This window comes from Lepeophtheirus salmonis, chromosome 3, assembly GCF_016086655.4.
Source record: "Lepeophtheirus salmonis chromosome 3, UVic_Lsal_1.4, whole genome shotgun sequence".
Taxonomy (NCBI): Eukaryota; Metazoa; Arthropoda; class Copepoda; order Siphonostomatoida; family Caligidae; genus Lepeophtheirus; species Lepeophtheirus salmonis.
Genome location: NC_052133.2, coordinates 17852391 through 17880335, shown reverse-complemented (window position 1 = coordinate 17880335; position 27945 = coordinate 17852391). Strand labels below are relative to the sequence as shown.

The 27945-nt window shown below is 30.3% G+C and overlaps 1 protein-coding gene across 1 annotated transcript in view; it reads left to right on the top strand.

Moving 5' to 3' along the window:
• Positions 1-10878: 10878 nt before the first annotated feature.
• The window catches only part of LOC121114006 (uncharacterized), a 393698-nt gene continuing 376631 nt past the window's right edge, over positions 10879-27945 (top strand). The window contains exon 1 of the mRNA XM_071887096.1: positions 10879-11030. The gene's annotated coding sequence lies outside the window, so the exon portion shown is untranslated. The remainder of the gene's footprint in view (positions 11031-27945) is intronic.

Genomic DNA, 27945 nt, shown 5'->3' with positions numbered 1-27945 from the left:
CAAAAAGATAAAAGATTCCCGGCAATTGATTATTTTGCTATATGTCAATCTGACTACTATTAAAAGAAATTATCTCAATATTTACAATTTATATCTTCCAAATTATTAGCAATAGTCAATTTATTACTTGTAGAAGACAGAGCAGGTTCAATTATAATAAATTTGACCTTTTTCTGACTTTTGACTGACCTTTTTTCGATAAGAAAGCCTTTCTAACCTAAATTCATCTTAAATATGAAAAACATTCGTAGTAGTGGTAATAAATAACTACTATAGGCTAGCTTTATTTGAAAATTATTACTTTAGACCAATGTCATTATAGGGTAAACATAAGAAATATCACAACGTACAAAAAATAAATTCCATGCTAAAACTTTCATATATTTTCCTAATTTATTATTAATTTAAATTTTGAATATAACATAATGAAGTTATAGTAACTTCTATTGCGCATATGTTTTTAAATAAAAATTTAAAAGTGTCTTTGAATCAAGGACATATTAGTTTCTATTATTTTCGACCACTCGGAGGATTATGAGCTGCGATTAATTAGATGTTAGCAGATCACTATATCTTTTTAATGAGAACAACTCTACACTCAGCAAGATCATTAACAACTTTGAAATGAATATATCAAGAGCTTGCCGGTAGTTTTCTCGATCATAAGTCAAGAGCTATCTCAAAAAATGTCTCTTGGAGTTACAGACATTTAAACACTTTCTTTTATTTTTTTGTTGTAAAATCTTCCAAGGTTTTGTATTTTAATTCATTGAGAGTAAAGAACGGCCTCTCTGGAGTTCACTACTCAAATTTTGCAAGGCCTTTACTTTACGTCTTTTTCATTCTGAGCTTAATGCACTGTCAAATAAAGCTACTCTAACAAGTTCTTCGAAAAAGTACCATAAGTGCTTGAATATTTTTTTTTGATGTAGACTTCTTTAAGTCCAAATTAATTGAAGAAAATTTAAGGAAGCATTTTATTGAATTATGTTCATAAAAACATTTTTAAAATCATGGGGGCTTGATGTATCTTAGTATCGATACGTTTTGAATCCCACTTATGTGATGCAATTACTTTGACTTGGCTCACTGAAGCCATTAAATTAATAATTCTAGATTAGTAACCATGTATTTCTTAACAACTAAAATTATAACAACATATTTTGTAGGAGGTGCATGTTAACAATAATAATATTTAACATATAACTGTTGAAAAAAATAAAAATGTTTTGCGTTGATTTCCATAGTAATAATACTATAATATTCTCAGTATGGTGCAGTAAAAATTTATTCAAGTTTAAAAATATTTAATACGGTGTATTTTTATTATAGACAGAACATTTTTATCATACTGCCAAAGCAATATTGTTACTTGTGGGGGTCTAATGCACCCTAATGGACATATAGAAAAAAAAAAGAAGCTCTTTTTGACCAATTAGTACAAAACATTTGTAAAAACTATAAAATATTTTCCATAGTAAATTGATACAACTAAATTTCTTGTATCATCAGGTTGGTTGTAACACAAAGTATTTAGATGATATTCAAGTCAAGACATTCATTGTGTACCTCTAAATATTTTCAAAAACTTTTAAAATTTAAATATGATATCATGAGATTAAAGGAAAAAAATTGCAAGCCTCGAAGCTCAGCATTTCTCAAATTAAAAAAATAAGCTCCACCCTAATTTAGGTTTTTTTATGTTGCAAGCTATTATTTAAAAAAGTTAATTCAATTGATTTCATTTAGAGAATCGCCTCATGCAATCTGGTTTGAGGAAGATTAATCAATAGGAAAATTGACTTTGATTAACTATAATTTTTCCTTATTTTATAGTAAAAAAAATATGTTTTATAATAACTCGACATATAATCAATCGTATGCTAGCAAAATATGTACATTGTACATAAAAGTTGGGGATTTTAAATCCAAAAAATGTAAAAATAGTTTACAGTTATATTACAGTTATTTTCTCTAAATTAATTCAGCAATTTACAAATCTTTTGCTCTTACATGTCGGGGTCCATAGTGAAGTCAAGTACTTAAACCAAACACCTCAATCTTCAAACACAGGCTCCAACCTGGCCCTGAATCCGGCACAAGCCTTAATGAGGACCTGCCTCGAGAATGGGAGCCAGCAAGGAGTCAACAGAGTAATCAGCATATTTATCGGACTCTGTCTCCAATGCACCTCACACGTAGTAGTCCATGGGGTTAAGATCCAGGATGCTAGGAGGCCACATTTCCTTTGAACACAATATATAAGTCTTAAATGTTGATTGTTCTACAATAAATACGGTTCCAATTATCCGATTGGGATAAATTGCACCAAATTAGAACTCTTAGAGTGACACCATATGTCAACATCTTTTTAATCTCGCTAACATCATTATCTATGGAATTATTTGCGACTTTGGGCGTGCACACGGTACGGACGCAAACAAAAGTAGCCGCACATCCTTTGTATTCGGAGGGCATCTCAAAGATTTTGTTCTTTTTCTTATACAACGTTGTCATTTGAATCTAATGAGCACCCTTACACAAACATAATTTCAGGATTTCCAAGATATTGAGGTATAAACTTGTTCATGTTTAGAATTCGCACCCTATATAATTTGACTAGTAGATTATTATTGAATGGTTTGTGTTTATTTATCATTTTTTTATGTTTATGATCGCTATTACTTTTTAAGAGTATGATTATTAATTACCATCTTTTAGAATAAAATCCTAAGCCTTTGTAAAAGAAATAATGATCCTGGATGAACTTGAATTCTAATTATGAAAGACCCAAAAATTAGTTTTCTTTTAGAGTAATCATCTACACAAAATTGATTTTATATATAATGCAGAGCTGAACAAAAGGATTTGATCTTTTAAAAAACAAAGAACACGTGATAAGTGGAAATTATTTTATCGTCTTAAGTAACTCTTTATAGTAAATATCAGAGGTGATGGGAATTTAGATGAAGAACTTGAGAATCGACTTCCACTCAATTCCATATTTAGAGGTTTTATACTTTAGCAGAAGTTATAAGAGCTGCAGGAAGTGTTTGAAAAATAGCCCAAGGAATGCTATAGATTCCTTGGGCAGAGAAGGGAGTAGATATGGATAAAAATATATGTAGTCTTTAATAACAAGATTTTTGTCAATATTCATCGAAAAATATATTATTGGGTCAAGTTAAAGAAATCATTTTTGAAATGGGTTGAGAAGGGAAAATGTACGCTTCCCTCCTCAGTAAGTTGTCAATTATTTCATTTTTTGGAGGTTTAATCAAAGTATTGCTTAATGTAGCACATTGCCTGTTTTGCATATTTCTTAATTAATAAGAAAATCTATATTAATATCAGAAATGTATGTCTGTATCTATGCTGAAAGTAAGTCATTTTTAGTGTGCAGATACTTGATCTAAGGAATAATAATACAATCAAAAGTGCGTATCATTTTAAAGAAAAAGAAAATAAGAGGGTAATTGTTTAGAATTGTCGAAAACGGTGGGTAAAAATGAATGAAATTTTGGAGTCGTTAACTCATATTAAAAAATAATAGAGAGTACGAACAATAAACAAGAAGATTGGAGAGAATTACTCAAATTTCGATCCCCAATTCTACTCTTAGTCCAACAGAGACATACAATTATAATTCTGCAACAAATCCTCAAGGTTACTATCCGTCTTTTACGAGCACATGCGAATGTTCAAACAGGGTTTGAATGTTATTTACTCTATTTAGGAATTAAATAATAATGCCAACTGCTAAGGAAAAGAAAATAAAGAAACAAAATTCACACGATTTACATCACTATTCATAAACATGAAATCTTTATGAAAATACAAATGAACTTTTACTTGGAAAATAAAATAAAATTTATATTTATTATCTGTATAAATATAATAAACAATCTGTGTGTATAAGTTCTATTTGCAAGCCCACACTGCTAGACCTAGGTAGCAAAAATTTGCATGGTTCCCTCTTTTGACCCTGATAGGAAGGTTTAACTGAAATATCTGTATTTTTCTGACTAATTTTTCAATTTTTTTTTTCTGAATTTTTTCATCGAACGCCAATTTTTTTATTTTTTTTTAGAAAGAAATACCACAAAATGATACAATTTTGACATTAAATTTTAAATTCTAACTAAATAATATAGTAGTGTCAATTCCAGAACATTTTATTACATAATTTTTGGAATATTTGCAAAAATGAACAAGTTATTTGGGGTTATTTTTTGGACAACAATTTCCTTCATAACTTTGTTGTTTTTGCCAGTACAAAAAAAATATCGGTAATTTTGTGTTCTTCTTGAAAGTTCCCATACCTTTTATGTAAAACTATTTTTTTCAAAATTTGTTAAACAAAATTTATGCCATTTATAGATATATTTGATTTGATTATTTTTTGAAATAAATTAAAAATTGACTTTTTATATTGAATTTTTTTTTTTTTTTTTTGCATATATGTTGATAATAGTTTTAAGTTTATAACACAAATGGTACCATTTTTAAATATTCGTAATGATACTAAAAAAGGGTTAAAATACAATAATAAGTGTGTTTTTTTTTTTTTTGGGGGGTGAGAGAGGGTTATTATAAGAAGACTGTATAGATTACCTCATTTAATCAGATTGATATTGTGTGAAAAATCCAAGATAATTATAATTATCCGGATCTTTTTCGACAAAAACGAGACATTCATATTATAATTATTAGTTTCTGTAGTATAAGTTATTCGCCTATGAAATTGTACTTTCAGCTATTGGTCCCAATGTGTCCCCAATTAGATATTATAAACCGGTACAAAAATCTAAATGCTTATTTCAACATGTGTCATTAAGTGTGTCGTTTCATTAACAACGCACTCTTTTGCTCGTCAAAATGTATACTTTTGTGCCTACAAACTACGATGTTCAGACATAATTGATTTTCTGTTAGCAATGGAAGAAAAACGCTTCTCCAGCACCTCAAATGCTTGTGGAAGCTTACGGTGGACATGTTCTAAGCAGCGCACAGTGTTTCAGCTGGTTTGAAAAATTCCAAAGTGGTGATTTTGACGTGAGGAATGGAGAGTGGCCTGCCACCGAAAAAGTTAGAAGATGGTATGGCCACCTACAACCCGGTCAAACTGTTAATGGTGTTCGCTACCAACAGCAATTGGCCCATTTGAACCATGCTATACGTAAAAAAAAAACTCAAAATATGAAGCCAGGTAACACAAGGTAACTTTCCTTGATGACAACGCACCACCACATCATCCTATAGCCACCCGTTCAGCTTGTTGAGTACAATTTGGAATCTCTATCTCAAGCAGCTTACTCACCAGACCTGACCCCTTCCGATTATACCTTGTTTGCATTGATGGGTCACGCACTCTTTGATTTACGCATCGATTCTCACGCTTAAGCCAAAAACTGGTTTGCAGCCAAAAACTAACAATTTTTGGAGGGATGGGATCCATAAAGTTCCTGAAAAATGGAAAAATGTATGAGTACCGAAGGCATATACTTTGAAAATTAAATTTATAACCATTTTTTCAGCATAAACGTTTAATATTTTTTTAATGTCATTTTATAAACGCATGCCTGGTATATGAGAGGCATCTGAAGGGGGGTATGAAGGGACTGTCGACACCTCAAAATCGATAAATTAAAAAAAGTCCTTAATCGTGTAAAAAAAAATTAGGCTCCCCCGCCTCCAATCAATATAAGGATTTCTTTTTCAAAAAATAGGTGATTAATCTTTTTTTTTTTTTAAAAAGGCCATAAAATGGTCAAACAATTAATTTGTCAATTTTCAATGGGAGTTCCCACCCCCTTCTTGTAGTAATCTTTTAGTAATTCTTGGGTAATCCTTTGTTAGTTAAATATAAGACAATGTGGTACATGTGATCATAGAGAAGGAAGTATAATGTAAATGTACTTCAAAGAAGGTTCCTAGGTCAGATTGAGTAATTGTACTACTATACAGATTACTTATACTTAAATGGTGAAACTACGTCAGACTAATTAAAAAAATATTTAAAAAGGAAACATTTCATAGTTTAGCTTCATTAAGCTACCAGTAAATATTAATAAAAATAATTCAAGCTATGTAAATTTGATTAATAAGATTATTTTTATCAAAACTTTCCCAAATTTTTACTCTTTTACAAAAAATAAAATAATAGACACCAAACTCTTTAGTTGACCTACCTTAATTACAAATCTAGACATACTAGTTTTGGCCTACTGTTGAACAAAACGAAATTAACAGTACAGATGAAATTTAATTTATTCCTTCCAAAGTTTTGTATTAATTTCAAATATTTGCATTTATTTTATTTACAATCATCCAGAGAATATACAATTACAAGATTAAAAAATCATAATCTTGTGAGTAGTTTAGGAGTAAAGCCTTGATTTTTCAATTGTTTTATTTAAAAAAAGTTTATTTGAGGAAAAAACTTATTAGGGGTTTCTTGAAAAAGTGTATTTGTAATAAATGCATAAATTACGACTAGATTATTAAAGGATTTTTGTGAAAGTAATTTTTTTTTTTTTACTTTTGTAATTAATTAATAATTGATTTTTTTGTACAGTTATGTTATTTTAGATAATACAATTTCAAATCAACTATATTTTTCTTACAAATAATGAGCTTTTGGATGGATAAATTATAAAGAAAATTTATATGCCATCTTGATTTTAAAAATATGTTAATTTGAAAAATTGTAATTACATTTTTTTAATTTTTTTTAATGTTTATTTCTTGGAAATGTAAATTTTAGATAAAACAAAGTGATAAAAAAAAATTCTAGTTATTTAGATATTTGTTTTGAGTTCAAAATCAATGTACCTGGACTCTAATTACAGAAATATATAATGAAAGGTTGCGTGAAATGTTTCAAAATTAAATATAAATAGGCCGATACACCAAACTAATTAAATATATTTGATAACTTTTAAAATAAAAAAATATTTCATTCCTGTTTTCTTAAATGAAGATCATAAAGGAAGGAAAGGACTAGCTTTGAAAAATGGGGGTTGTGTCATTGGTAGGCCAACTTATGTATCACATAATAGGACTGCAAGTACCAGTTTCCAATGTTATTTTAGTATATCATTGGTTAAAATGCATTCCATTGCATTTTAGCATCTTTAGAATTGGTCCCCAATCCCAGGGCCCTGAATCAGTACCGTATATTAATAAGTACTGCACTCTATATAATTATTTCGACATTTCTGGGTTTATTTTTAATTTTCTTAATCTTAGACAATAATAATGAGGGATTTCCTACTTCTTTTACAGTTGATAAGAGACAAAGAATAGTAATTATTAATGCAGATTGGAAAGGATAATTAATTGTACCTGATGATATTTAATTGTCTCATCGGAACGACTTAATATCCCTATTACATGTTCCCTGCGCTCTTTTGTTATTTGCATTCAATTTAATATTTTCTTCTTCTCCTACCAAGAAGTAGTTAGTCCACTTCTATTATAGACCAATTCTAAGTTGAGCAGTCTTTAATTTTGAAATGACCGTATTCTCCGACGAATAGTCAAAGAATGGATACGTGGCAAATTTGTCGACAAACCTTCTGAATCTATCATGTCCGTGCGAGAAGAAGACCAGAGATTGTAAATCACAAATGCCTTAAAACAGTGTTCGAAACAATAACTCTGCCAATGTTCTGGATTAAATTCATGACGAAATACCGAGAAATCGCTAACACAGCAATGAAAACTCTTTTGTCATGTCCAATATCCTTCCTTTGTGAAACAGTGTTCTCGGCACTGACAGCCACCAAAACAAGGGAAAGTAGTAGGATGGACACAAGGAACACACTTTGGTTGTCTTTTAATGCCATTGCCTCAAGATAGGACCATCTCGTTGCAAAGAAAGAAGCTCAGGGATCCCAATGATTTAGCGATACGGACAGTTTTTGACATTATAATAGAATTTTATAGTTGGATCAATGCGCTAATAAGGTTTCATAGAGAACACAATGGACTCATGTTTATTACTATCATTATTATGTCACCCTCACAGCCCTCCCTTGTCCACCGTTAGAAAAAGGTTGGGGACCACTGCCGTAGAGTACAAGTATGTCGAACAACAGTACTCTAGACTCTACTTTGACTTGTAATAGACGGACTTTCTCCCAACTCTGAGATAAAGGTACTTACATACAGATGCTAATTAATTTGCAAATCTCATTAATAAATGATATATCTACCTATAAGTAGTATTTACCAGGTGTGGTGAAAAAATCTATACACTACGTTTTTTCTACATAAATCAAGATTTTTGTAAATGCAGTAAAATTGTTCCGGTCAAATACCAAAAATAAACAATGGAAAATAGTTCTTCCTAAATGTCTTAGCAGCCTAGAATATGTCATCTGAATGTGACCATCGAATTTCGGTCCGCACACTTTTGGACGCTTTCAAGAAAACAACGGAGTTGGTTACCATGTGTCCAAGCCAACTCCTCCGACATGAACATGGTTTTCCTGCAGGATGGTGCACCTGCACACACGTCCAAAAAGGACCAGAAGTAGTGGGAGGACTACTTGCCGTTCTGACCAAGACAATGTTGCCCCCTACTCACCAGAGGCCAAGCCAATATACGCTTTTTAGTTGCACGTTGAGTCCAAGGCCTGCACCGTCCGTCACTCAAATATCAACAACCTCAAGGACAAAGTCAACCAGAACTGGGATACCATGTCGGAGAACTACATCCGCAATGGGTGTTAGTCCTTACGTGGCCGTATAGAAGAAGCCATCATTGCGCCTAAGGGTGTTTACATCGAGGATTAGGGGGTCAAGACAACATATTTGTAATTTTTCTTTATTGACATGCCCTATTACAACTGGTTGCTGAAATACAGCTTGATGAAGTGCTAGACTGAAAGTGTATAGATTTTTTCACCACACCCGGTACCTACATATATTGCCTTTAGAAAATATGTTTAAGTTAAATGCATGTCCAAACTATTTATAATGAGTCCTCATCATGCACAAACAAAAAAAATCATGAAGGTTTGATGTAAAAAAAGTTACTAATTAAAAAACCCCTTGTTATTTTATTCATGGCAAACTTTTTTAATTAACTAATCAAATTAAAGATAATAAAAAATTTAGAGGGTACCTAGGGACATTATACCCAAATGTAAATGAAGCTGTAGTTGCTCTGAATTTTGCAAGTAATGACTTTAATTGAAGATGTGCAATATATTAATTAGATATTCATGTTTTTTGCAAAGTGAGACGTGCGAAAGTGTAATATTAAAAAAAAAAAAAAAAAAAAAAAAGCAAATGAGACAATGCTTAACATTCTTCATATAAAATATCAAGTCAGTCTATACCTATGTGTGCAGGAAAGAAATGCATCTGTTGTAATTATTTAATAACTACTCAGGTGAAGCAATTATAAGCATATTAAATTTTTGTATTATAAATATGAAAGCATAAATAATTTTTTATACAATGTACAAAAAATATGGAGTAAAATCAACGAATAAAACATACAATGGAAATTTGTAAAAAAAAATATTCCAGCCACATTTTTTTTGACATTGAATGTCAAAAAGGCTATTATATAGATAGGAAATGGAATCATATACTTCACTACCTCTACATTAAGGGCATGAAAAATGTTTGTTTGTATGTAGAGAGTGGGGACACAAAACTTGCAGTATCATGAATAAATTACAAAAAACGTTTTTCAAGGCCTGATACACAGGAATGGGGCCAATTTTCAGTACCATATTAAGAACAGATTAATCAAATAGATGTATGAAGATTCGGAATCACTGTTATATAGAGGTTATGGCTTATAGGAGAAATTTTTAGTGTTACACATTGGTAATTATTGTCATATAACAATATATAATGAATCTATACGAAAGAGACAGAGACAGTTTTGCTTTTCAATCATTCTATGTTCCAAGTTTTTCATTTGTTTTGTATATTGCTCATCTTTCCTGTTATTACCCGAAATGAACTGAAAATCGATTATTTTAATTTATTCTTAGGGTATTTAAAACTTATAAACTAAAAACTCATTTGAGTTTAAACAAGTCAAAATTAAGGGTACACATATGAAGCAAGGACAGAAAAATCTTCAGCTCACCATAAAATAAATACATAGTATATTTTTATTTTGGGGTTGAACACATCGTAAGTTTTTATTTCGTAACCTCTCATCTAAAGGGATACAGGAACAAATGGCAAAAATCTGTTGGTAGTTAGCCAATTCGTCTCAACTACTGAACTATTATTTAATAATTCTTAAACATTGTTGACAACTTAGCAACAAGATCTACTAAAAATTCCTCCAATCAACATTTAGAACACTGATACGGAGAAAATGAGCAGAAAAATGGAGAGTTGACAGTAAAATACAAAGGAAATTTGTATGTGAGTGGATTTTTACTCATTGATAAACGAATAGTATTGGGGAAACTGTAAAGTTTCAATCATGTGACTCATAGGGTTTGAACTACATTATTTTTGACATTTAATAATAATATTTTGCTGTTACTTTTACCAAATTATGCATCATTCTGAATCCTTGATCGATTCTTTTACAATTATATGTTATGTTTTTTTTTTTTTCAATCATAACTTAAGGGAAAGACAATTACTTGAACAAAACCGGAACAGAGAATTAAAAAACACACAAGTTGAGAGACTTCATCAAATTCCTTTACGAATATCTACATAAACGCACATACTGTATTTACCTACATATACACACATATGTCGGTGCGTATAATTATGTACAGAGCGCGGTGATTTGGTACTGAAAAAGATATGGTTTTATAGGAAGAAAAAGAAGCGTGGTTAAGAAGAAGCCTTCTGTCAGTTTAAAAAAAAGTGCGTTGATTATAAAGAAGATTAAAAAGAAGTTACAGTATTTTGTATGGATAGTATATAATAAAATTTTTGTGATTATTTTGTATATACAAGTGTGTGCGTGTTTTTCCTGTTTGGTGTCTTGTGCTTTTTACAATCATCGTTGGGCTTCAAACAGTTTTAATAAGGTAGGGACAACATTGGTCAAATGGTATTAATTTTGTTATTTCGCCACTTAATTGTGGTGGTCCATCTTACAAAGACAGTTCAATGTTCAATATATATGAATACAGAATGATTTCAAATTCGAGTCCAATTTACTTTAACGATATTAAATTAAGAGTCTTGTATGTGGAGATTTTGTTACGCAAGTCAGAAATATTGAACAGCATTTTGTCTGATAAAATATATAAATCAAGTGTAAGAATTGTTCAAAACAACTTTGGTAACAGTTGTGTAACTGATCTTAAGCCCCTTGATCTTGAATTGTATTATATGGCCGAGGGGGATACAAATGCAGTTTTCAGGCTCTGTAAGTTCTCCCTAGGTGTATTTGCATGAGACTGCATGTGCAAAAATTCCGAATGACGCAGTGTTTACTATCAGTAAGTAAGTAAGAAGTCGTCTCCACCATGTTGCTCAGAACAAGGGCAAGTAATTGGAGTATATATTGGTAAATTGTACTGTTATGCCAGTCTTTATTTATTTGGTCCAGTCCATTACATTTTAGAACTGATTCTATAATTCTTAGGGACCGGTAGTTGAAACTTTCTGCCCTTCGGACTGTCACTGCTAGAGCTGATTCAAAAAAGTAATAAATTTGTGTGATGTCATGAAGGACTAATGTGCAGAACTGAACAGGGCCGGACCAAAATTGGAGTGATCGGGACTGCAGTCCTCAGTTCTAAATAAGGATTGACACAACATTAGTCAATTTTAGGACAATAGTAAGCCTGGAAACAAAACACTAATTTACATATATCCTTATAAAATGACCCCTCTTTATATAACGGCAATTGAATAAGACATACATTACTCAGTATTAAACAGAAAAAAAACATGCACATTACCCATACAAAGGTTCTTATAAAGTAAAGTCCATTAATAAGTGCGAAACATTTATAAATAATGCATTAGTGAACAACAAGTCTACTAGATACAATCTCAATTCACAAATGCAAATCTTTGCAAACTAATTAAAACATAGAGATATAAGATGGTTTAACTGATAAATAGATTTAGTGTCAAAGGTTACAGAAGGGTGTTGTTTATAAATTATTGTATAAGTTTTTTGTAACGACGCCATTGACTTTATCATATTCCAACCCAGAGAATGCTGCAATCCATTTGTGATACAGTGGTATTATTACTTTTATTCACAAGTATACATAATTGATTAATTATAATTATATTTATATATCTCTCAATGAAGAACAGTTCCAGAGAATATTGTCCGTTGTTTCAAGCTTTCAATAATACAAAAACACTGCCCTTCTATTCCTACAAAATTTGTCACCTACATCGAAATTAAAATTATATACATACATATTTCTAATGAAGTGATATACAATTTTTTAATTACGTTTGTAAAATTATTCTTTGCCAAGCATGATATTGATTTCCTGTACTTAGTTCATTATTGAGTCAATATTTAGAATGTATAAAGTAAAATTTGTTATTCCCCCGGAAACAGTTTTTGAGTGAGATCCCGGTACACAAATTTGTGTTATTTTGTTAATAAATAATAAATTTAGTAAAATTTAAAATATTTCTCCTTATAGTTTAAAAAGTAGCATATTTTCTTTCGTTTTTATTTATGACCTTAAATATTGTGACTTTTTTAAATTACGTAATTTTATCCACAAATTAAAAATATCTTTAATAGTAAGTAATGAACTAACTCCTTTTTAGTGGTGCTCGAAGTGGATTAAAAGTAAAATCGTGCGTTACTAGAGTCCATAGTAAAAATATGAGACAATTAAATATCACATCTCATACAACATACTTCTTCAAAATAACATATTCTATTTCAAATACAGACCTTTTGTGTTAATATGGAACGGTTTACAAATAATTCACCTGATGGATGAGTATATTTTTAAGTTGATTCCTTATTTAATTTGATGAGTTTTATAACTAAATTCAGCGTATATTGTCTATATTAATAAAGAAAAGTTTTTGTTTATGTATAAATAGGTATATGAAAACAAGTCACCGGATTCACTGTATGCAGTGCTCTGTGATGTATAACATCAACATATTTTGATCTAAGAAATACCAATGTAGTCTTACAAATCAAATATTGCAGGCGTGCGCATATAGTATTGTATATAGGACCTAATGTATACCCTTGAGGTAAATCATATAAATACTTTTGATATAAGAAATAATATTACAGTATTATATTAATGCTTTATTGTAGACGTGTATGTGTAAACTGTTGGTTATTGGTCTATTATGTGTAGGATCATAGTTTATGTGGTTTTTCAGAATATGTTAAGATTTGAATAAAATATGAACGTTAGAATATTAAAATGACTTTGGTTTGTTTTTGTTATTGATCGGCCTAAAGAGGAAAGTTCTCATTAGTCATCTCAATTATTTTTTTCACAATGTCCTATTATTTTTCTTTGATTCTTGAGGAGAGAACACGTCATAAGTATTGAGTAGTTACATGTGAGTGTGCTCATCAAAAACGAAAAGTAACACTCAAGATTTTTTGGGGAGTTATAAGCGAAGTTTGTCTTTTAGCCGACACCTAAATTCACCAAATAAAACCAAGGATTACCACTAGCGAAATAATAATTAAATTTAGGATTTACGGGTATTTCTAGTAGTAGTAAAACCTGAAGAAATCTCAGGAAATTGAGATCCTGGTAGAAAATCTTTGAAAGAAAAACTTGTTTTGAGTAGAAGTCTTCTTAGTGTTAACTAGTAGTGCCTGCAGGGTGTAGGCAAAATTTGTCAAAAAAGTAGTAATGACATAATTATACCCTTATTTTTTAATCCCAAGAATAAGCTTAAATTACTAATTGTATGAGTTTGGTTGTATACTTTGTTCATACTAATTACATTTGACAATCACTCATAAATAAGATATAATAATAGTTATTTTGCTTTGTTTATCTTCATAGTTACAATGTTAATTATAAAAAAATATATACCTTGGTATAGAATCTGCAATTACCCTAGAGCGATTGTGCATATTTTGATTACATTCATAGTTGTTTTATGCATATTGTCACATTGTGGTAGATGTTGCTTGAGGGGCTCAACAATTTTGTACTGTGTTACTTGCTCCAATAAACAAAGATTTTCAATTTTTTTCCTCATTTTTATAGGTTTTAAAGAAATAGTTATTTTATACAAAAAGATGTAAAATTTAATGGAAGCTGTTTTTTTATCTAACTGTAGATTGTTAGTTAATACAGTAATTAATTTTTAGTGATTCTGCGAGAATCTTAAACATAGTGTTTTTTTCCAGAATTCACCTAGTTTCAATTACCCGGATTGTACAAACCATACTAATTCATAATTTTTGCACAACATTGGATCTCAAGGCAACAATTTTGGCTCTCTACCAATTCTATCCGTAGAGTTATTCACGTTTAAAGAATTTTGCAAATTTTAAATTATGAAAAAAAAAGAAGAAAAAAGCATTTTTTGTGTATAAAAAATTAAAGCAATTAACTGATTTTGATAAATTGCAGGAATAAAAACTCATACAATTTTTTGCCAATATTTATTTTAAACGTTAAGAACACGTTTATTACTACTCCAACACATGATAGCAACTGGCTTTATTTCAAGAAAACTTTAGAATCTCACCTTCAGGATAAAACTGTGCCCATTTCGATATTACTTCAACTACCTGATTGGTACACATTTAAAAAAAGGAAGTTATGTAGCTCTACCCTGTACAATGCCATCACGACTAGGAACTAAGATATTTTTTCAGTGTTTTCCAGCTATATACCAGCGTTATTTAGCCATGAATTGATTTTTGTTTGCTCTATAATTTTTGTATATGTTCAGCATTGCTGAGCATTTTTAACAGTAGCATGTGCCTATATAATATATCAATAAACTTGCTCCTCAATGGCTAGAGTTGAGCATTGAAATTTTTCTAAAGCATAACACCAAGTGGTCCATTAAAATCAGAACATTTTTATGTTAAACTTCATCAAGATATAATTTATAAATTAATATTATAATTTCAACAAAATTAATACTTCAAATAGATGTGTGTCTGAGCTCTTTTAATCATTAATGTAGATGCTATGACGGACAATGTTGACTTCCAGGTGGCGGCAGACGTCCTGGCACCCACTACAGATGTAGTTCCCTGTCATGGTGTCCCAGTACTGGGTTACATTGACATTGAGGGCCTCGGTGTTTGGATGAAGGACACTACAGGACTTTCCCTCAACATGTACCCAAAAGGTGTAGTCAAGGGTTGACATCAGGACTGTAGTGGACCAAAAGTGTCAAAAAAGAGTTCAAAGAACTCAAAAACTCATTCAAAAGAGTTTTGCAATAGAAGAGATAGGGTTATTTCATTACTAGTGTCAAAAGTGGCCCCTCCCCCCTTACATGACTCTTTCCTCCGGTATTATTTCAAATATCAGACCCCAATATGTATTAATATGTTATAAAATCATGACATATTATTATTTTTATGTTGTTGAAGGTAAATTAATTATTACATAAGCTAGGATAATATATTTGTATTCACTTATCAAATTTTTCACGTCTTCAATCTTTCATTTTTAATATCTATGATTGAAGTTTAACTCAAATATTGTTGTTTTTCTTTAAGATCAAATTGCCTTTAATAAGTGATTAAGTATATTTTTATTTTTAAAACCATGTAATGAAGTTTTTCCATGTGTATTTGTTAAAATAATTTTTTCAAACTTCCGGCCCTGCATTAATTTAATTTATTTTGTAATATGTTATGTCAATGAAAACCATCTATGTAATTCAATACAGTCTTTTTTTTATTTAAATCCATTTGATCTAGTTTTCTATAATTTCATTTCTCAAATATAACAACTCTATGCCCAAAACATCACATCACACTCAGATTATGATGAAATTTGTAAAGTCAATTCTTTTTATATTTAATAGTTTATTTAAATATAGCGGATGGTCCATTGGAATCTGAACACTTACAAATACAATAATTAATAAAGTTTGAGTGATGGAAGTTAACTTATATTTCGATATATTCAAGCATAACCAATTAATTACATAAACAAAACAAACCTGAGCTCTCCGGTTAACGTACAAGTCGAGAAAGGGACACTTCAACGTGATCGACAAATTTTCATTAGCGTACTCCAAGCAGTTGGGCGTCTCCTGGATCACTTTGTACGCCGTTAGCAAGTCCAAAACGTTTTAGAAGACGAAAGACTCTGTCAAAAAGGCCAAAATGACCCCGGAGTAAAAGAAAACGGCCTGGCCAATCCCGTCATGTCCATGAGTGCCCATGCAAGAGATATCGGCATTTCACACCTGACTGTTCAGAGAGCTATAAAAGAGTGTTAAGAGGTCACTTATGACATCAATAATGAAAAAAACGTATCTCCTCTATTGTTAGACACTTTTCAACTGTTTTTGACATTTTTGACCCCTAATACCAAGCCCCTCAACTACACGTTTTGGGTAAATGACGAGGGGAAAGCCAGCAATGTCTGTCATCCAAACACCTTGGCCCTCAACGCCACTGTCAGCAAGCACTAGGACTTAATGACAGAGTACTACATCAGTAGCGGGGACAGGCCTTCTGCCGCTTCCTGGAAGCAATCATTACCTCTATAATCAGTTACATTAATGATTAAGAGAGCTGAGCCACAGATTTATTTATAGTTTTATTGAAATTTTATTATTAATTATAAAATTATATTTTACTGAAGTTTAAAATTCAAAGTGTTCAGATTTTAATGGACCACTCGGTATATATATATATATATTGACAAATAAGAAACTATGGGTACACAAAAGAATAAGCTATTTAGATTAGGAGTATGCCTTAGTAATAGAAAATATATGTAAGTGTTTGCATTAATTCATAGCGGTCTAGGTATACATATAGTGTGTACATACGAAATCTTCATGTGTATATTGTATTATATTATACTATTCCATTGAAAAAATGTTGAAATAAAAAAGGATTAACCGCATTCGTTGAACTTCAATGTCGAAAACACAATATGGGTTACAAGTAATCTTTTTTAATTTTTTTATTTTTCGTAAAAGAGTTAACTTTAAGAATGTAAAATATATGTTCACATACATATTTTTGAAATGAATTTGTTCATAAAACGATTATATTACACAAGAACTTCATGTAGAAATAGTTTGAAATTGAATTTATATGGATATGTTTGAAGAATAAGAAATAAATGTTTTAGAGTGAAATAAATACAGTAAAAATATACAAATGATGTCTTTATATAGCATTATTGTATCATGCTATGCTCTACTTCCATTAAAAATAAAAAATAAAACCCAAAATCAGTTAGTAATTAGCCTAATCCTCCCAACTATGAAAGTATTATTTAATATCAGTTATGAAATGTTTACAGCTTCACAAGTTCTAATTTAAATTCAACCTATCAACGTTCGGAACACTGATCAGAAGAAAAGAAGAAGGAACATGGACAACTTACGACAAAGGACATTGAATACTTTTGTGTTGCCCAACTGTGATAGTATAAAATAGTGTTGGTACTCAAACCGAATTTTCTTAGGTCTTAAGTGTTGTTTTTTTTTTAGATAAAAATTCAAACCCTTGAGCCAAAATTATTTTTGAAAAGAGTTCACGCAAAAAAACGTAATTTTTCTCCCTTCAAATTTATTTTTCTAAAAAAAAAAGAAAAAAATGAAGTGGGACGGGATCAAGACTGATTTTTCTTGTAGACCGAGTTTTACTACGAGACCGGTTCAATCCAAGGTTAAACTGTATTAGTTAAGATTTTAACGATCTCAGACCGTTTTAAGATTTCTAAATGGAAACTCAACACAAGTAATTGGTGATGGTTATGGATTTTTGTTTAGAAATCCTAAACTATTCTAAGACTACTCTAATTTTTGTTGAAACAAAGGGATTCGATCATTCAAAAAAGTTCTATTTATATCGGGCTAACAAAAGAAAAAAAACTTTCACTATCAGTCTATTTTAAAATTTGATATTGACCAATTTTATAGTTAAATTGTGGAAGACATCATGAGTGACTTATATGACTGAGTTTTGACATTTATTATTACCCAATAGATGTGCTTATGTGAGTACTTTTGAGATTTTCAAGGTTTTGAAGTTGTTTTTTTCTTGGCTTTTTGTTATATAACAAAAAAATGAAGCATTAGTGTGTGATTGTGGATCTAAGAAATATGAAATTAGGTTCTTTCTATGAGATCCCCCCAAAAAAAAAAAAAAAAAACTCGATTGATTGAGGGAGAGGGAGAAAAAAATATGTCCATTTCGGTTTATCATATAAAACAGAACTTACAGAGGGACCAATAATTAGTGATTTAAATCGTGTCTTTTTTAGCTGTCCTGTTTTTGTGTTTTTTTTTAAATTGGTAATCTAAAGAATGAATTTTGGCTTCTATAGCTGTTTTCATTATTGCTTAACTAATGAGTATTGAAATTCTTTTTATACATCACTCAATTATATGCAAAACCTGATAGAACACTTATATGTGCTCATAAAAGAGGGACTTATTAAGTCGTGAATATTTTCTTACGATCATTTTTCCCAACTTTCGACGTGGATTTTCTCAACAAGAGTACATTGATGAACGTAAATCTTTGTATGACGATGAAGCACCATTGTATAGCACTGAGAAAAATGATTTAATGAATTCAATCGTGGCCGACGCTCGCTCAAAGACAAATTTCGTGAAGGTCGTCCAAAAAGGGCCGTGGCGCCAGAGAACATTGATGGTGTGCGTGAAGTGATAATGCAAGATCGTCCTGTGGCATACCGTGAGATAGAGGCATCCTTGGGCATTTCTTCCACCAGCATACATTCAATATTGCATGTACACCTTGTCGTAAAAACGTTTTGTTCTCGTTGGATACCTCACAATTTGACAAACGCTAAAAAGAAGGCTTTTGTCGATGGGTGGAAAGAAATGTTGAAAAAATACGCTTGTAGTGCTTCAAAAGACGTTTATAAGATTGTCACAGGGGAAGAATCAGCGATTTATACGTATGAACCCGAAACAAAACAAAATCGACCGTCTGGGTCTTCAATGCCGGCCCAAATCCAACGAACGCTGTTCTTGGAAGAAGCGCTTCGAAGCAAATGGTACCCTGTTTCTTCGAGAAAACTGTTCATGTGGCGACTGTTCCACTTGAGCATCGTAGGACGGTCAATTCTGAGTGGTACATCACAATTTGTTTGCCTGAATTCTTCAGAGAAATTCGAAAAACTAACAAGCGAAGACGAATTATTGTTCACCATGATAATGGGGGGAGCTCTCGCAAATGGGCTCAAACTGGCGCCTTTTTGACAGGCTAAAACTTCGAATTGATGGGTCATCCGCAGTGACGCCCGACGTTGTAGTACGATAATGTCAAGTCACACTTAATTTTTTCAACTCAATGCAACCAATAAGAGTTTTGAAGAAACTTAAGACCAAAACAAAAAAAATCGGTTTCGAACCGAGTATCAACACTAATATATATTGTGTGTATGGAGGTAATATCAACTCTCACGTACATAAGCCTGAAAAAAGCTAATACATATAACTGACCAATATCCGGTCACAAATCAACTTACAAGATTACATATTTTACTGTTGTCAGTACATAGATACAACTTTAACTACATATTTAGAAACAGAAGAAGGTAATTATATATCTACACATGCTTACATATTGGTATCTACGCTTCAATGAGATTGTCTTATATATGTGTACATATTAGCTATATTAAAGACATATGAATCATAAATATTAATGTTTGGTCGTCGTGTTGTAAAAAAACCGTAATGGTCGTGACGGAAATGCTTTGAACGTATTGAGACTTACCTGTAACTAAGTATTTCTAAATTATTTCTAATAAGTCATTAAAGGATTCAATTTATTAAGTAAATCCTTTAACAACATAATATACCAAATACATTTGTTCACACAAAAGGATTTTTGAGTTATGTTATCTATTACTCGTACCTTATATATAAAGTAGTTTAATCATCATAATCTCTATTCATTAATCAAAGTTGCACCTCTAGTATTTTGAATAACATCAACTCTTGCTTCCTTCAATCTAAAAGAATATTCCATACAGGTAATTAGAACATTTCATTATGTAACTATCAGATACAATTTGAGTATTCAATGTGTTAATAACATTTTACTGAATTGAGTTAAATATATGTTCTTTTGCAAGAAATCTTGGTAATGGTCGTGAAAAAGTATTTTTAAAGTAAGATTGATTTTATTTATGAACCATCTATCGAGTAAAACATCACCGGGTGTAACTTATGTATTGCTCCAAGATTCATATACCAATACAGGATAACGAAAAAAAAGAGAATAATATTCTAAATGTATCAAAATAAATGAAATCTTGCAGGCGTTAGGTTCAACTTGTATTACAAAAGAAATAATGGGGAAGTACTTTATATGAAATTTAAAAAAAAGAATATGACTTTAGATGAAGTTTTAGAAACGAGCTAAAGTACTCCTTGGGTCATCAAATAATATTTTTTTTTTCATTAATCTGTTATGATAATTATTTGATTATTGAAAAGTATTGAGTGAGTGGCTACGTGTGAGTATGCTCATGAAAAGGGAGGGTAACGCCAAGTATTGATTTGGGTGTTATCTAAATATACAATTAAAAGCAAATTTGTGTTTTCTTCAACCCCTAATAACTCCACGCAATGCAGATTACTACTACTAGTAACTAATATATTTGGAATTAGATAATAATTTGATTTAAAAAAAATATATACACATATTTGATGCGTTTACACAAAAATTATCTAAAACAAAAATGAATAAATAAAGAAATTTTAAATTAATTGAATCTATAGACACATACCACAGCTCAATATTTACTGGCATATTATGGCCAATTAAAGTCTTTGTATTCAAATTACTAGGATAAATTGAGATACCCAAGAATATTATCCATAGTTTAAAACTTTCATTTATTTTATAAGTCTTAAATTGGTCCTGATATTACCTTACTAATAAAATCTGGAAATTAATAATGATTTCATTTTTACACGTAGTTTTCCTGCTAAAAGTACAATATGCCGTGCTTCTAAAGAGTTAGCTAGAATAAATTGTTAATAGAAATCGATGATAACTTGCTGAAGAATATACATTCCTCACTTGCTATTGTGTTAACGGGGAACATATTTTATTAAAACAGTCGGCTATTTTTCATAATGGTTCTCAAATTTTTACAAAGTTTACTATTTGAAAAAATATTCAAATCTCCTAAAACCACTATTATAATCCAACAAGAGTTAATGCAAATTCAACCAATTAACATTTGAAGCATTAATAAGGGAGAAAATCGATGGCTGATTACAAAATAAAGTGTGAACTTTTGTGTTAGTGAGGTATCGCTGCGATATAATTTTGCCCTAGCATTAAATTACGAATTTACACAATTATTTTTAAATACGAAGGTATATTACAAAACCAAACAACAGCTTATAATAAGAGCCTTGTTTTTATCCCATATCTCTTAGTGTATAAATGTGGGAGCAACAACAAGAAAAGCAACAAATGTGCGATCTTTTCCGCGTACCAAAAAGGCTCCAGAAACCGTCAGATCTCCATCCAGACTGTCGACAATATCCTGAAATCCATTGCAGCACCTTTTAGAAAAGAAAAACCAAAACTTCTAAATGGACAATATGCCAACTTCTCTATGTGGCCTTCCTTTAGCCCTGATTTCAACCTTCTGTACTTTACAGTTTGGGGCATCATGAAGAAGAATGTCTGCCGCACCTCTGATCCAAATTTTGGATTTGCTCTACACGCTGCTAAAATGACAGCTTGGTACACTATGGATTCGTAATTCATCGTCATGAGCTACCAATCTGTTCTCCGATGTATCGAGGCTGTTATTGCTTGTGAAGGAGGACATGTTGAAGAAAATAATATAGCTAAATGTAGTATCTAGACATGTGACAAACTGGTTTTGATATGTTAGTTCATAATAGTATAAAAATTTAGTCATGCTACAAAAAATTTGGGTTCCCACTCTATAGTCATATATAAGTTGATTTTCATTCAGTTGGTTGAAACGTTATCTCAATTTAATTCATTTCTAATCAATTACCTACACACATTACTATATTATTTTAAAGTATAAACAATATTTTCTTCTACCTACCTATCTACTTTCCAAACTATGTATGTATTTAGCTTAATCATTAAACGATTTTTTAACTGTAATTGAATTAAGGAATGATATATTACAGCATGTAATGAGAAACAACGGTGAAGTCAATTATGAACAACATTTGTGCCTTGTCGTGCAAACCAACCTTCAAAACGGATGAGGGGAAAAACTGTTTTTTATTATATGACATGATATTTAGAAAAAAATATGAGATAATGGACTGACCTTTAATGGAAATAAATTATAAAAATATATATTTACATATTTTTATAATTTCAAAAAACTCATTTTCTATTAAACATTTTCATATTCAAATTTATATTAAGTATGTACGTAAATATGAATGTGATGTAAGGCTAAGGCATTTCACATTACTTATAAAATTGATTGAAATGATAAAGAGGCTTCATATATCCAAGTAAATACATGAAGATTAGGGGGGATTGTATTTCAACTTTCGAAATTCGATTATGACTATTTCGGAAAAGTTGCAACACGGTATGATAATTACCTATCCAAAATTGCAATATCCTTCAAGGTAATCTTTAGGTCTTATATCTAGATCAAACTGTGAAAAAGACAAATACGTTTTATTAAGTAAATATAGATATTAAAAAAAGACATATTTAGTTATTTTGTATTGCATGCTTCTTATAAGCATTTTTCTAACCTCTAAAAGGTACTAAAGTAGTTTTTTTTAATAGTTCTAAGTAACTACAAAAAATAATATGAAAGTTGATGATTCGCGTATAGCACGCATCATTTTTTTATTTTTTTACATCTTATGAAAATTAAGATTGAACATTTTTCAATCTTATTCTCTCTTTTTGTTCTATAGGGTCGCTTTAGATAAATACTTTACTAATTCTTCTCATAGGTTTGAATAATGATTACCATAATGAATTCATGAAAAATAATAATTAATGCATTATTTAATATTTATTGTATAAATAAAGAAGTTTGGTTGCCTTTCAAACATTGAACGGGATGTGCTAACTAAAGATTATATTTTTGGCAATGAAATTTTTTATAGTTTATTTTTTTAATAAGCCGCCCTAATGTAAATGCTTGTGGCACTCTCAAGTTTCACTTTTGATTGAATAGTCTTATCGCATGATTTGTTGAGGCACTATTTACATACCTATAAGCACTTTAATGCCCAATGAAAATAAAGAAACCTTCCATGTAAGAACCTAAAAATATGAGCAATTGAGCATACAGTTATACTCTGAAATACGAGTGTTCCAATATATGAGGTGGATTATGAGCATAAATTTGACGGAACTACGAGTTTTATTTGAGATATGAGCTGCTCGAGAATTGGCAATGGGGCATGATAGACACTTCAAGCTTCATTGCTTTGATCTATGAGTTTCTTTTGAGAAAAATGCTTTGTTCAGGAACAAATGTCTAGATATCACTGTACTTTACTTCCACATTGCAAATGTTTGATCTCTATATATCAACTAATGTACATGGTTTTTGTTATAAAAGAAGTTTCTATCTGGTATTTCTTAAAGACGCATTTGTATTGGTAAGGCTTTGTGAAGCCTTACCATATTAAAAAAGAGTTTGTTGCCAATGGAATGAGACGATGCCAGTGATTGGAATGAGCTATTCAAACATGTTTTGGTGCAGTGGCGTCCATGGGAAGAAGACTAGAGGAGTCTTCTTTAAAATATTAAATAGTAATTACATTTGTGTTGATTATTGAGGAGGGGGGGGGGGACGAAATGAAACTTCTAAGTCCCCTCCCCACACCACACACTAAAAAAATATTACCAGTGACACCTTTGGTTGGCATCCTTCTTCACCTCATACTGAATTTGGCCAAGGGAACGAAATAACAATGGGGTACAGCAAACACCCTTTTAAAATATCAGTATCATGTTCAACAGTAGCAAATTTCCTATTAATCCTTACAACTAAAATACCCTGTAATATACATATAAATTTCTTGCTCTTTTGTAATAATCAATATGTTTCTCCATTGAAACATTAAGCTCGAATTTCATTTGAGAAAAATGATTGAGTTTTGTTGCGGCTAACAAGCTTCTTCTATTCCGAATACATATAATGTACTATACTTACCAAATATAAAAATGAATAGATCTTATATTACTGGGGCTTTGTTTTTTGGACTTTTTTTGGCTTTAAAATATAAAACTGTCAAAAGAAAAAAAAAGAAGAGAGAAAACAAAAATTGAAAAATGAAAATCTCTTTTTTTTCATACATTACATATTATATGAAAATTCACTTTCTACAATGGAAATAAATAATAAATTAAAGGCAGTCGTAGTTATTTGGCTTTAGATTACGAGTTAATTGTCTTGTTCTCTGTGTGAATGTTTTCTTACTTAGTAATACATATATTTAATGTTGACTTCTTTATAAAAGATATTATATGTTTATGTACGCACACATAAATATTTAACCCTTATAAAAAGATTTTTTGTAGATGTATACAAATTACAAACATAATATACTCGTATTTTATAAAGATTGAAAACAACAAAGGTAGTATGAATTTCTTTTTTGGTTTTTGAATTCACGTACTTTCATTGTAGCATTATTAATATTAGTAAATCACCTTCGAAAATCATTTATAATAGGTTAAAAAACATATTATCCACTAGTGTTGGGTTTTGGTTTGGACCAGTCTTTTACAAGCTTAGTAGGCATATCTTTATTCTTAATTATGATATAAATAAAAATTGAAGTTAATAAAATACAATTCCTAAATATATCTCACATGGGTAAAAAATAATATGAAAAAACAAGACAAAGATACACATTCGTAGATAATGTCTACTAACGTTTCTTGTTTCTTACTGCAAAATGTGCAATTTATACTCTCATCTTGATAATTGGTCTGGATCGATCTTAATAAATCTGAATCTGTCATTTAAAAAAAAACGGATTTGAATTGGTCTCATTTAACATTCGGTCTAAAATGAATTGTTCATTACGTCATGTGTGTTTCAAAAATGGGAGCATGGATACAATAGCCTCATATGAAGTTTAATGTGTTGTAAGGCTTGTGCGAATTTCAAAACAATTAATTGGATGACCTGGAATCAAAATTCACTACAACACTACTTCTGATTGTTTTTTTAAAAACAAAAGGATTTCTCAATAAAGAAGAAGAAGTCGTTAGAATAATTGTTGTAAAATGCCAAAGCTCTTATTGCTAGGAAAAGGACCAATTATGAACCCTTAGCTGCTAGGGAGATAAGAGGTGCAATCATTTGAGCTATTTCAAGATATTCTCCCTTCTTTTTGATGATTCCAGACATCTCTGGATATAAATATGGTATAACTATGTTATACCATATTACCCCTCCATGTCATTAAATTATTTTGACTGTTCAAAGAGGATTGTTAGATCTTCCATCAAGAAATAATCTTATAATAGGGACTACTAGTACTTTTAATGGGGAATTAATTATTGTATTTTATAATTATTCACTCTTGATTCTGTTCTGGCTGTATGTGTCTCCCAAATTATATATATTGACGGATTTTATTTCGCTGTTTTTGCATTTTAGTATTCGTATAATGACTGCAGGATTTTAGAAGAAGGATAATTATAAACTAAAATGTTTATTTATGTGATCCTTCATTATATGTCTTATGTTATTTCTACATAAAAAATAATAACCTCTATAATTATAATAAAAATGTTAATTGAACAACCCATAAATTAGACTAAGGAGAAAATCAGACCATATAATAAGACCCGAAAAATCGATCCACATTTATTTTTGGTTGACAGTCTTAAACCGCCGTCTAAATATCGTTTCATAAAAAATCACTAATGAAGGAACTGAGAAAAAAATTGGTTTCGGGTGAGTCTTACCACAAAACTTCACATACCTAGTTAATAATATTAAAAAAAACAATATCCATAATCAATTTTAAACAAGAAAAACCTTGGCTCACGAATGAAATATTACTTATATAAATAGATTTTAATCAGATTACATGAGTTGTTTATAATTTTGAACCCTGTGATTTTTTTTGAGAACCTTTTGGAGGTTTTTTACACCGAGTAAAATAATATCTTACAACAATTAATATAGGGTTGAATAATTAAAATAAGTAGACAAAAAGTTTTCTTATTATAAATTAAAATCCAATCATAATTTTTTAGAGTTAGCAGATCATTTCTATATACAATATTTTAGTATTTACTTATGCTTAAAAAGGATGTATAATTTGGATACCTTAAAAAAATTAATCAGCTATTTTCAATTTTTATTTAGAATTTTTGTTATTGGTGAAATTTGGTATGAAAAAAATATAGTTTTTTATTCTCCTGACGCTCAACAAAAGTCCGATCCCTCGTTTTTCATACGATCATTGATCATACAACAAGGATGTTTTTAATTATGCATCCAAAAGATTTTCAATTGGATAGTGGTACTTTAAAGGGTTCAGTAACTCTTATTACAATTAGTTAGGGTGTCGAATGTGTAAAATTGACTTAATTTATAAATGTGGTTTGTCAACACAAAAATGTTCTATAAAAAAAAAAGAAGAAAGTTACAAATTTATATCTTCTTAAATTCTTTGTAAATATAAAATATTCAGTATTATTTTTTGCTCAATTAATCACTTTATTATTACATTTCTGTAATAACTTTAAGAAACTAGGGTCGTTAGTTATAGTCTTAAGCTTTCATAACAGTTTTAAGATTAGAAAAAGAAATACGCTTTTTAAGGTCGTCGTGGTGTTGATATATCTTTCTGTAAGAATTAATCTTTCTTACCTTTGGTGTATTTAAAAAATACAAATAATATTTTTAAATATAATTTTACCTTCCACAAGTGCTTTTTTAAATGTTGAAGATTCTCCATACTATAGCAGTAATTCATTTTCCCAGATCAAAATCATATGGCAGACATCAGATAAACAAGGCCTTAATTCAGTAGTTCAATTTTTTCTTGTACCCACTTTCTTTTTGTACCCTCTAAAATACCCACCTCTATTTATGATACCTGATCTTACTTCGATATTGCTTCCTAAATACCTTGAATCTGTAGACCTAATTATTTCTCATTACCAGTGATGACAAAGTTTTAACGACTTTATTTACCAATTTGTGACACTTTTAAAGGATTAATAAGAATATTTTATGGATAGAAATTGAAGATAACTAGTCAAAAAATAAAAATTTAGACTATTTGGACACAAAAATCATCATTGATTACTTTTGTATTGACTGTCAACTAATTTTAGAATAAGTCCTTTGACTGGTTTTAAAACGAAAAATATTTTAAACAATGTATAGGCCGATGTTACTATTTTTATTTTTTATTCTAGGGATTTTTATTCAAGAAAACAATTGTAGATCCTAAACGTGGTCTGTCAAGACAAAATCAAGCTAGAATGATTTATTTCAAAACATTAGTTTATATTTTTTAGCAAACTATTCTTCATTTCTATCCCCAAATTATAGTAATCTATCGCTAAGAGACGTTGCAAATGCTACTTAGAGTAGCAAAAATTGATTTTCTCCATAAAATAATGAGGAATTGGTATATTTTACTGAAAAAGGACCATATCAGAGCAAACCTAAGCCGCTTAAATAAAATAAATTTTCCAAACTATGTATAAATTCTTAGACATTTTAAATCACCCAACAAATATGATTACAAAGTCCATAATTGAGTCAAAGGTGCCTATAGAATATTGGTTTGTATGTATTTGAGTAGTAC